Source organism: Lissotriton helveticus, chromosome 6, assembly GCF_964261635.1.
Source record: "Lissotriton helveticus chromosome 6, aLisHel1.1, whole genome shotgun sequence".
Lineage (NCBI taxonomy): Eukaryota > Metazoa > Chordata > Amphibia > Caudata > Salamandridae > Lissotriton > Lissotriton helveticus.
The window spans coordinates 2,099,809,434-2,099,821,470 of NC_136067.1; the positions used below are offsets into that span (position 1 = coordinate 2,099,809,434).

At 52.6% G+C, this 12,037-nt stretch overlaps 1 protein-coding gene across 5 annotated transcripts in view; it reads left to right on the forward strand.

Moving 5' to 3' along the window:
* The first annotated feature begins 912 nt into the window (after positions 1-912).
* LOC144764042 (uncharacterized) overlaps positions 913-12,037 on the forward strand; it is a 52,345-nt gene continuing 41,220 nt past the window's right edge. Inside the window, exons 1-2 of one of the 5 annotated variants that reach the window (XM_078650189.1) lie at positions 915-997; positions 1,060-1,091. The gene's annotated coding sequence lies outside the window, so the exon portion shown is untranslated. The other 4 variants (XM_078650188.1, XM_078650187.1, XM_078650190.1 and 1 more) reach the window with 4 other exon arrangements.

Below are 12,037 nucleotides of genomic sequence, written 5' to 3' on the forward strand. Positions count from 1 at the left end.
GCATCTTTTATGGTATATTTTTAACCGAATAATGATTATTACTACTATCACTTGCGCCAGTGGTTTATCGTGCTCAGCACCAGTCAACAGTGGGAGCCTGTATCCACCGGGCGCCCAGCGCCGCAGCCTGCAGCCTCGGAGCGCTACAAAGCCCGTCCTTAGCACTGCTGTGAGCCTGTATCCACCGGGCGCCCAGCGCCGCAGCGTGCAGCCTCGGAGCGCTACAAAGCCCGTCTCTAGCACTGCTGTGAGCCTGTATCCACCGGGCGCCCAGCGCCGCAGCCTGCAGCCTCGGAGCGCTACAAAGCCCGTCTTTAGCACTGCTGTGAGCCTGTATCCACCGGGCGCCCAGCGCCGCAGCCTGCAGCCTCGGAGCGCTACAAAGCCCGTCTTTAGCACTGCTGTGAGCCTGTATCCACGCACACTACGGAGGGGGCTGGGTGATCCCTTCCCACGGCCCCGCGGTTGGAGAGCCACCCCCACAGGCCTTCTGGGGGGGGGGGGCACAATCCAGGTGCTCCCCACCTCGCATGGCATGTCCTCCATCCCTAGCCCTCCCAGTCCCTCTTCTCCCCTCTGTAGGGGTTATTTACCCCCCCCTCACACATTCCTGTGATTAACTTTATGACTGGGCTGAACCCAGCTCCCCGCTGCCCGTCCCTTCCCCACCTTCACTCCCCTTCCCCCGCCCGCTCCAGGCCGGGTCTGCTCTGGAGGGGGGTCCAGTAAAGCCCCCGGTCATGCCATGTCCCCCTACCTTGGGGGAGGGGCGCAAACCAAGGGGCATAACAGACAGTCATCAACATCAATTATCCCTCGGGTGGGGGTGACTAGAGGGTGTTTTTAGGACTGCCCCTACCCCCGCCCCACCCCCCGCTGACCACTCCCCCCTGGATGACGCGCTTCCAACGTCACTGGCAATGGCGGAGCGACCACATAAGTCCTGAATGTCAGACTAAGCCAGGAGAATTATTTTCACCCCGAAGTGCTGCGTGAGGTGAGCGCGCCGTGTGATCTGCTGCAGGTGAGGTGAGCGCGCCGTGTGATCTGCTGCGTGAGGTGAGCGCGCCGTGTGATCTGCGGCAGGTGAGGTGAGCGCGCCGTGTGATCTGCGGCAGGTGAGGTGAGCGCGCCGTGTGATCTGCGGCAGGTGAGGTGAGCGCGCCGTGTGATCTGCGGCAGGTGAGGTGAGCGCGCTGTGTGATCTGCGGCAGGTGAGGTGAGCGCGCTGTGTGATCTGCTGCAGGTGAGCCGTGTGATCTGCTGCAGGTGAGTTGTTGGTGGCAGACACTGACACTCGCATTACTTTCACCCGGGGGTGCTGTGTTTGTACTTCCTGCAGTTTTCAGCCGCGTGTTCAAAGCCGAAGTGTAATGTTTTAAGTAATAGACGCTGGCGCTGGGTCCATAAAGACTGTTCTAATTGTATTTCAAGAGACCGTCTGCACTAGAGCAAGACTTGCTTTGTTTTTACCCCTCCTATCCAGGGCCTTGTCTCTAATCCAGTGCAATCAATCAATCAATTAAGCATTTGTAGCGCGCTACTCACCCGTCTCAAGGCGCAGAGGAGCGGGGGAGCTGCTAATGCTCCAACAGCCGGCTCTTGAGAAGTGTCCTGAAGGTCCGCAGGTCCTGGGTGTGTCACAGGTGGATGCGGAGGGTGTTCCATGTCTTGGCAGCGAGGTGGGAGAAGGATCTGCTGCCGGTGGTCGTTCGGTGGATGCATGGAACGGTGGCGAGGGTGAGGTCGGCGGAGCGCAGCTGGCGGTTGGGAGTGTAGAAGGTGAGTCGTCTGTTGAGGTACGTTGGTCCGGCGTCGTAGAGTGCTTTGTGAGCATGGGTGAGGAGCTTGAAGGTGGTACTCTTGTTGACGGGGAGCCAGTGCAGGTCCCTCGGGTGGCCAGTGATGGGGCTGTGGCGGGGACGTCAAGGACGAGGCATGCAGAGGCGTTCTGTATGCGTTGATGTCTTTTCTGGAGTTTGGTCGTGGTCCCCCATAGTCCAGCCTGCTGGTGACGAGGGCCTGGGTGACCGTTCTTCTGGATCCGGTGCGGATCCATCTGTAGATCTTGCGAAGCATGCAGAGGGTGTTGAAGCAGGAGGAGATGGCGTTGACTTGCTGGCTCAATGTCAGTGATGAGTCCAGGATGAACCCCAGGTTACGTGCGTTGTCGGGTGTCGGCGCAGCTCACAGCAAGGCTGGCCACCAGGAGTTGTCCCAGGTGGAGGGGGTGGAGCTGAGGATGAGGACCTCCAACTTGTCCGAGTTCAGTTTCCAGCGACTGTTCTTCATCCATTCAGCGATGGCCTTCATTCCTCCGTTGAAGTTGGTTTAGGCGGTGGCAGGGTCCATGGTGAGGGAGAGGATCAGCTGGGCATTGTCGGCGTATGAGACGATTTTGAGTTTGTGCGATCGGACGATGTTGGCGAGAGGTGTCATGTAGTCGTTGAAAAGGGTCGGGCTGAGGATGATCCTTGGGGTACGCCGCAGGTGATCTTGGTGGCTTCGAATCGGAATGGAGGGAGGCAAACTCTCTCTGTTCTGTCAGTGAGGAAGGAGGTGATCCAGTCCAGGGTTTTGTCGCAGATCCCTGCGTTGTGGAGGCGTGCGCATAGAAGTGGTGGCAGATGGTGTCGAAGGCGGCAGAGAGGTCTAGGAGGATGAGGGCCGCGGTTTCGCCGTTGTACAGCAGGGTCCTGCTGTCATTGGCGGCGGCGATGAGGGCAGTTTTGGTGCAGTGGTTGTAGTAGAATCCGGATTGGGAGAGTCCAGGGTCTTATTCTCTTCGAGGAAGCGGGTCAGTTGTCTGTTAACTATCTTCTCGATGACTTTTGCAGGGAACTGGGGCAGGGAGATGGGATGGAAGTTCTTGAGGTCCTTTGGGTCTGTCTTGGGTTTCTTGAGTTAGGGTGCTGATCTCTGCGGGTTTCCAACTCCCCGGAAGGTGGCGGTCTCGAAGAAGCTGCTGGAGATCTTCCGGAGTTGTGGTGCGATGATGGAGCTCGCTTTGTTGAAGATGTGGTGAGGGGTGGGGTCTGATGGTGAGCTGAAGTGGATGGTGTTCATGGCTTTGACTGTGCCTTATTCATTGACGTGGTTCCAGGAGAGCAGGAGGCTGGTGTGACTGGGGGGCGGTGAGTCTGAGGTATCGACAGCTGTCGGGGGAGTCTGAGTGTTGAAGCTGTTGTGGATGTCTATGATCTTGCGGTGGAAGAAGGTGGCTAAAGAGTCTCGGAGGTCTTGATACGACAGGATGTCACTAGAGCTGGAGCTGGGGTTGGCGAGTTCCTTCACGATGTTGAAGAGCTCTTTGCTGTTGTGTGCATTGTTGTCGATACGTTCCTTAAAGGAGGTCCTTTTGGCAGTTCGAATGAGTTGGTGGTGCCTGCGGCTGGCGTTCTTGAGGGCTGCGTGGTTGTCCGGTGTCTTCTCATGGTGCCACTTCTTCTTAGTCTTCGGCAGGTCTGCTTGGATGTCTGGAGGTCGGTGGTGAACCTATTGGCCCTTCTGTTGGTGCGTCTGTTTGAGGGTTTCTTGATCGGGGCGAGAGTGTTGGCGCAGTCGTCGATCCATTGCCTGAGGTTGCAGGCGGCTGTGTCAGTGACGGTGTGGTTGGTAGGTCATTGTCGGGTGAGGGTGGTGATTAGCTGGTCTTCGGTGACCTTGTTCCAGCTGCGGTTGGGGATCCGTTGTGGGTGGTTGTGTGTGTTGTTTTTCTTGAAGGAGAATTGAATGTAGTGGTGGTCGGTCCAGTGGAGTTCGGTGGTGTGGCTGAAAGTGACGTGGCTGCTGGCGGAGAAGATGGGGTCGAGCATGTGTCCGGCGAAGTGAGTTGGTGTCGTGACGAGCTGTTTGAGTCAGAGGTTAGCGAGGTTGTCCAGCAGGGTGGTGGAGTTGCTGTTGTTAGTGTTCTCAAGGAGAATGTAGTCTCTGGGGGCCTGGGCGTGCGAGCTGAAGACGCCTGTGATGGAGACGCTGAACTGTGGCCGAGGCCAGGGGGTCTGTAGAAGAGGGTTCCTCTGAGGGTGGTGTTGGAATCGATGTGGATCTAGAAGTGCAGGAGTTCGGCAGTGCTGAATGTTGTCTTCGGTGTTGGTCAAGATTCTGAGGGTATTTCTGTGGACGATGGTGATTCCTCCTCCTGGTCTGTTGTTACGGTCTCTGCGGCTGACCTTGTAGCTAACCGGGATGGCTATGGCAATATTGGGTGCCGATGAGGGGTTCAACCAGGTCTCCGTCAGGAAAGCGACGTCTGGGCAGGATGAGTCAAGCAGGTCCCAGAGTTCGACGGAGCGGGTGTTGAGCAGTATGCATCTGAGATGGTTGTGGCCTGCCCTGGTGGGAGGGGCAGGTCGTGCTGGTGTATGCTGGCTGGTGAAGCTGCAGTTTCGGCAGGTGAAGGGTCCGTGGGTGTGCTTCGGGGTGGCCTGGAAGCAGGTAGATGAATGGCCGGCGTTGAGTGCGGGAGGATGTTGGCGTTGTAGCGGTGTCGTAGCACTCGCGTGGGCCAGGGGGTCTGGCGCTGGGCGCAGTCCAGGCACGGGCGGGCGCATCTGGGCTTGCCTTAGGTGCCTAGCGGCCTCCATTAAGAAGTGGAGGTGGGAGGGAGGAGCAGCTGGGAGGCGGGAGGGGGGAGCAAATGGGCTAGCGAGGGGGGCGGGCCTCCAGGGATGCAGCAGCGGGAAGGGGAGAATATGCGGAATAGCAAGGACAAGAGAGATAGGAGAAAAGGCAAATGAGGCAGATAGAAGCAAAATGAACGCAAAAGGGATGAAATGCAGTGAGAATCAAAAGTGAATAGAAAAGCGGCAGGCAGGCGAAGGGGAAAAACAGATGAGAGGGCAGGCAGAAACTCGCAGGGAGGGCGGGAGCAAGGGCACAAACTGGTGGCGCTGTGCGGCGTGGGGAGCGACCTGCCTGTAACATTTCCAATCTTACATAGGTGTCTAGGAACAATTTAATAAAAAAATCACCGCTCAGACTGCCACTCCTGTTGGGTACTCCTACTCTCACTCAGAGCTCATCTTGGGTGTACCCCTCTCCGAATACATATTGGATGTACCCTCCCCCCCACTCAGAGCACATATTAGTGTACCCTCCTCCCACTCGAAGCACATATTGGGTGTACCCTCCTCCCACTTGGAGCACATATTGGGTGTACCCTCCTCCCACTCAAAGCACATATTGGGTGTACCCTCCCCCCACTCAGAGCACATATTAGTGTACCTTACTCCCACTTGGAGCACATATTGGGTGTACCCTCCTCCCACTTGGAGCACATATTGGGTGTACCCTCCTCCCACTCGAAGCACATATTGGGTGCACCCTCCTCCCACTCAAAGCACATATTGGGTGTACCCTCCTCCCACTTGGAGCACATATTGGGTGTACCCTACTCCCACTCGGAGCACATATTGGGTGTACCCTCCTCCCACTTGGAGCACATATTGGGTGTACCCTACTCCCACTCGGAGCACATATTGGGTGTACCCTCCTCCCACTCAAAGCACATATTGGGTGTACCCTCCTCCCACTTGGAGCACATATTGGGTGTACCCTCCTCCCACTTGGAGCACATATTGGGTGTACCCTCCTCCCACTCAAAGCACATATTGGGTGTACCCTCCCCCCACTCAGAGCACATATTGGGTGTACCCTCCTCCCACTTGGAGCACATATTGGGTGTACCCTCCTCCCACTTGGAGCACATATTGGGTGTACCCTCCTCCCACTCAAAGCACATATTGGGTGTACCCTACTCCCACTCGGAGCACATATTGGGTGTACCCTCCCCCCACTCAGAGCACATATTAGTGTACCCTCCTCCCACTCGGAGCACATATTTTGATGTCATAATTTTTTTAATGGAGTTCCCTCCACCCAAGCTATTTATTGCCTGAGTAGTGTACACTGATCGTGACAGTAGGTTGGCTGTGAGGACCAGGGGTGTGTTCTTGTCGGGGTTTGCATGCATTCTCTGCTGTTTGTGTCTTTGGACGGTTGTCTGGCTGGTTGCGTACCCTCTCCATTATCCACCTGTCTCTTGCTTAGGTGTGAGTTGGTCTCATTGCCATGTTCTGTCAACCGTCCAGGGCATGGTGATGAGGCCCCTGTGTGATGTGCACATACTTGTTCTTGATGAGTATTGCTTCTCCTAATATTTTGTCTTTATGCTCAGACCATTCTCCTTTTTTTCTTTTCCAAAAAGAGAACCAAATAAAAAACACCTAACAAAGTAACGTCGCTAAGACCTCCTAAAATAAAATCCTTTTCTATTCTACCAAAGAACATCAAGAGTTCCCAGTCTCCTTTACTTCAAAGCCTCACTGGCAGGCTCATGTGCAGGTCCAGACGTTGGCGGTCTTGACCACCGGCATGGGTTGCTAACTCTCCAGAGAGAGTTTTTTCATTCAAAGTCTATAGTTTTTGACAGCCCTAGGTCTCAAATTATACGTGGGCGAATCACAATCCGGATGCTCAAATAGAGGTATTGGTATCAATTTGGGCTCAACAGGAGTGAAGTTGCCCAGTGGACGTTCTCTGCTCCTTCTTCAATCAGCTCACCATCATTAAAAGATACTTGCTGTGGAATTTGTTCATTTCCAATTTAAAAGTTTCTTGCTTCACACATTGATCAAAAAACAAAGGTGATGAAGCTTTCTCAACATGGTGGGCATGCAGCCAGTGTTCGTGTCCCTTGCACTTTCAGCAGTCTGAGTGGCCAGTAGCACTTGCACCGTGAATCTGGGGAATGTTTCAGGAGTTCAAAATATGTTGTCATCTTGGTGTTAGTTTTATGACATAGGATATTGCTCCCGTGTTCTGTAATGCGTGTCTTGATAGGTCTGGTGGTCATGCCTATAAAACGGAGTCCACAGGGGCAGGTGAGCATGTATATGCGATTAGGAGGGTTGCAGTTAGTGTGCCTCCTTCGCTGCCATTTAAACCCACTGCAAAATGTGATATCTTTAGTAGGTTTTGTAAGTGGGCAAACTGTACAGGCACCGCATAGGTAGTGTACCACAACAGGTGGAAGGTCCCACAATGATCTCTGTGTGGTGGTATTGTGGACTTTGGGCCTGGTATGTATCAGCATATCCTCAAGGTTGCTGGTGACCTTTAAAAGCATACCTCGGAGTGGGCAGGTTGAGTGTAGCTTGGCAGTTCGGTCTGGACTTTTCCCATGAGGCACAGGGTCAAGACTGATTTGCATATGGCCGGGTCTAAACTGGGAACTTTGGTGAGCAAAAGAACAATGGATTTAACCCAAATCTGGTTCGCCCCTTGATCCCTGTCCTCTTAATATCATTAAACAATGCAAGGAGACCCTCTTGCCCCCGCTACTTCAAATAATGAACAAGGCCTTAAGCGATGGCATTTTCCCTTCCCAATGGAAGAAAGCGGTTGTGAAGCCGCTCTTGAAGAAGCCGTCATTGGACCCAGAAGTGCTGAAAAACTTCCGCCCCATTTCGCTGCTCCCAGCTCCTGCTAAGATGCTGGAAATCCATCTACACCAGCACCTTTCTGCCTTTCTGGAGACCGCCGGTCTTTTGGATCACTCGCAGCATGGCTTCCGGAGGGGTCATAGCACGGAATCCGCCCTTACCGTGGTGCTTGATAACATCCGCACCACCGTTGATAGGGGCGGAAGTACGTTGCTGATCCTTCTGGATCTCACAGCTGCGTTTGACACCCTGTCTCCCCTCGTCTTAACATCTCGTCTGAGGGAGATAGGGGTGGAGGGGCAGGCGTTAAGCTTGTTAGCCTCTTTCCTGGACCGGAGGGAACAGAGAGTGAAGCTGGGAGAGTTCCTATCTCCATCCCTGCCGCTGAATTGGGGGGTCCCACAGGGGTCGGCGTTAAGTCCGACCCTGTTTAATATCTATGTGACCCCCCTGGCCCGGCTCATTAGATCTTTTGGGATGGAGGTAGTATCTTACGCCGATGACACTCAGATCTTACTGTCTCTCGCCGAATCTGTCAGCTCTTCTGCCTCCAAGTTTAGACTCTGTATGGAGGCAGTCGCCCTCTGGATGATCAACAATTCACTGCGGCTAAATGGCGAAAAGACAGAGATCCTTGTATTCGGCGAGAAGGAAGACATCTGGTCGGCGGAATGGTGGCCGGAATCTCTGGGGACCTGCCCGGCTCCAACGCGGGCAGCACGAAATCTGGGGGTCATGATTGATCCCTCCCTTGACATGGCTCTTCAAGTACGGCGGACTATCTCCACTTGCTGGGGCATCATCGCAATCTTGCGCAAAATCAAATACTATCTATCGGTGCAAGCTCGAAAACAGACAGTCGTGGCCTTGATAACATCTAGGCTCGACTATTGCAATGCCCTATATGCCGGGGCCAATAAAGGTCTGCTGCGAGGTCTTCAATCGGTGCAAAACGCTGCGGCGAAGTTTGTCCTGGATCTCCCAAAAAGGTCGTCTGCGACCGCTGCCAGGAAATCCCTGCACTGGCTCCCCATTGATGCTAGGATCACATTTAAAGTGCTATGCTTGGCATACGGTGCTTTAAATAAGAAGGAGTCCGGGGACATAAAAAATCTCCTCTCCTTGTACTCACCTGAAAGGAACCTCCGCTCCTCGTCGAAACTGCTCCTCACTGTACCTCGGGTGCGTAGAGCCAAATGGGGAGGCAGAGCATTTTCCAATCTGGCTCCTAGATGGTGGAATATGGCTCCCTTGGAGATTAGGATCCTACCTTCAATGCCCTCTTTTAGAAGGGCTTTAAAAACTTGGCTCTTTGGCAGAGCATATCCATAGCCGTGGGTGTTAGCTTTCTCCTTCTTTTTCTGATTTTCTTTGTAGGCGCCTTGATGCCTTCGGGCTAAGTTGCGCGTTTATAAATTTATTTTCAATTCAATTCAATTCAGATCTTTTGACTGGGGGAGAATGTTTGCATTGTCAGCATTCCCTCAATCATTTGTTTGCTGTAACAGTTTTAAAGCCGGCCACTGAACTGCAATTCCTCCTAATTCGGAGGAACTGACTGTAAGAAACTGGCTCTATATATATATATATTGCACCAAAGTGAGGTACAGGAGTCCCAAAAGGTAAGCAGAGGTTAAAGTTAGATAGAACCTTACTCTCTAATAGCGGTAGCTTGGTTGAGCAGTAAGGCAGTATTGGAGGACAGTGTTAAGCATTTGATGTACCCACTCAGTCAGCAAATGAATTCACACACTCAAGAACTGAACTCTAGGCCAATTGTTGTTGTATAAAAATATACTGTTTATTTTTAAAACCAAGCAAGCCTGGTACAGGTGAGCATTAAATACTTTTCAGTAATAAGTTACTGGATATAGAACAGTTTGAAAATGCAATAGAAATTGTACTTTGTTTGATTTCCAGGGGAGCAGTAGAATGCAACAATTAGCAAATACAGTACATGGAAGTGAATAGGCTTTTTCAGTAAATTGCAGGTAACTTACTTTTTACATTATTTTACTAACTCAGTGCGGGATACCTAGATTCAGCACTGGGACATTTCCTAGAAACAGGTAAGTAATTACGTTTTGGTTATTCGAATGATTTTAAAGAATATTTTCAGTTTTCAAAACTCCACACTTAGAAACATTTTGTAGCAGTACATTGGGGTCGGATCTTCTTACCAGCTCCTGGTCGCATTTAGGGGCGCCATCTGGATTTAGGCTGCAGGCCTAGTCTGGAGGCAGGTCAGGGGTCATCGGTCTCAGGTTAGGATCACTGGGGTGACCTCCTCGTGGTGTTTTTCCACTCGAGCTCTGGCCGGGTTCGGCGGGTGCAGAGAGGGCTGGATTTGTGGTCTCTGGCTAGCACCAGAATCTGCAGTTTAAACACCTCTGGTGTTCACGGGAGAAACAGTCTGGGAAGTGAAGGCAGGCAGTTCCTCCAGGGTTTGTGACGTTGCTGGATGCTGCACATGCCGGGATTTCGTTGGAGCAGGTTCGACGGGAGACAGGCCAGTAGGACTTGGGCTACGTCAGTGGGCGATGTCCTCTTGTTAGCTGTGCACCGCTCTTTGTCCTTCTTCTTTTCTTCTTGTAGTTAGTCTGGATCTGCCTTCTTGGTTCAGGGCTGCCCCCTAAATGCTGTATTTAGGGGGCGTTTTAGGGGTCTTGATGGGCTACTGACCTTAGGATGACTACACCCTTGGTGTGCTGACCCCACTTGGGGGTGTGAGCACAATCCCTAGTCCTGATTGGGGAGTGCCTGCCATCTGCAAGATTGTGACCACTGGAGAGTGGGCTTCACTTTGCCTCTCCCACCTGAGGGGTGGAGTTGGCAGAGGTGGGCACACCTCCTGGGCTGGCTAGTTTTTTCCGCTTGTCTTCCCGCCGAAAAGGAGGGAAGACAGGAAGGGGGCCTGCTCCTGATAGCAGGAGAGACGGGTTCGCATTACAAAGGCTGCCAAACCTTTGACGCTCCCGTGCCACAGATGGCTCTTCCTGACCTGGGGGAAGTGTGAACACCTCCACCCAGGAAAGGCTTTGTTTCTGGGTTCAGGGAGCGTAGGCTCCTACCCTAGGGGTGCAGAAACATGTCTTGTGGTGGCAGGCTGGTGTGTGCCAGTCAGGGAACCCACCAGAGGCTGGTCGTTTTTCAGGGGGCACCTACAAGATGCCTTCTGTTTGCATTTTTCATTAAATCCCACACTGGCATCAGTGTGGGTTTAATGTGCTGAGAAGTTTGATACCAAACTTCTCAGTTTTCAGTGTAACCATTATGGTGCTGTGGAGCTCCTAATGACACGCTACCAGCACCATATACTCTTAATGGCGGCACTGCACTTACAATGTCTAAGAATGGACTTAGACACTGTAGGGGTACAGGGCTCATGTACCTATACCCTCACCACTGACATAGGGCAACCGGCTAGAGAGGTGACTGACCGATGCCAGGGCAGTGGGTTGTAGGCATGGCACACAGTGTGCCATGTCGACTCTTCACTTTGGTCTGCACCAAAACACGCAGCCTGCCAAGGCAGTGTGTCTGTATGTGTGTGATAACGTACACAGCCTCCAAGGGTGACACAATAAGTGCTGCAGCCCTTAGAGGTCTTCTCTGGTCACAGTGCCCTGGGTACCTGAGGTACCATTTACCAGCGGCTGACCTGTGGCTAGAGATGCCAATTGGGTTAGTTTTGGGGAATGAACACAGGCCCTGGGAACCTGATTGGCAGGGACCCAGGGTACACTAAGAAAAAGTGCATCAGTAGTTCGGCAAAAAGTGGGGAGTTTACTGCAACAGAAACCCACTTTCCTATACTGACCGAAAGGCAGGTTTTCTTTCAAGGCTGTTGGGTGGTGGCTTTCGGTGGGTTTTCTGTACAGTGCAGTACTGATTTGACCTTCGTCTAACATGATCCTGAGGTCAAGGAAAGGGATATTATTGTCTGAGATGGTGCTGGTGAACTTCATATAGGGGTTTAAGGTGTTGATCCAGTGACAAAATTCATCACATCTCAATCTTTCACCTCTTCCACAAGATGAGGAGGCCATCAATAAACCTCTTCCACAAAACCACATAAGTGAGGTAGGGGTTCGATGGACTGTGGATCTTTCTTTCCTCAAAGGCAGACATATACAAGCACTCCACACTCGGCATGAATGTGCTTCCCATTGAAGTGCCCTGGGTCTGATGATAGTGTAGTTCATTATATTCTAAACAGTTCTCAGTCAATGCCAGCGTGGCACGTTCAAGCACGAATGGCACTGGAGTCGGCGAGCCCCAATGTGATCGAGTCAGTGTATCCTCTCACACTTAATGTGGCACGTTGTGGGATGTTGGTGTAGAGGGCCTCAACATCCAGGGTAACCAGGAGGTTGATTTCTTCTGGATGCTGGACCCCCTCAATCAGGCGGTCTCTGGTAAGAACGATGGAATGGCTCTAAGCAGGGGTTGCAAAAAAAAAATCACAGAACCTAGAGAGTGGTTCGAGGATTGACCCAATCCCCAAGACGTTTGGCCTACCGGGTACTGGAGTAACCCCTTTGTGAATCTTTGGCAAGATGTAAAAGAAGGGTGTCTTGGGTCCTTGGTGA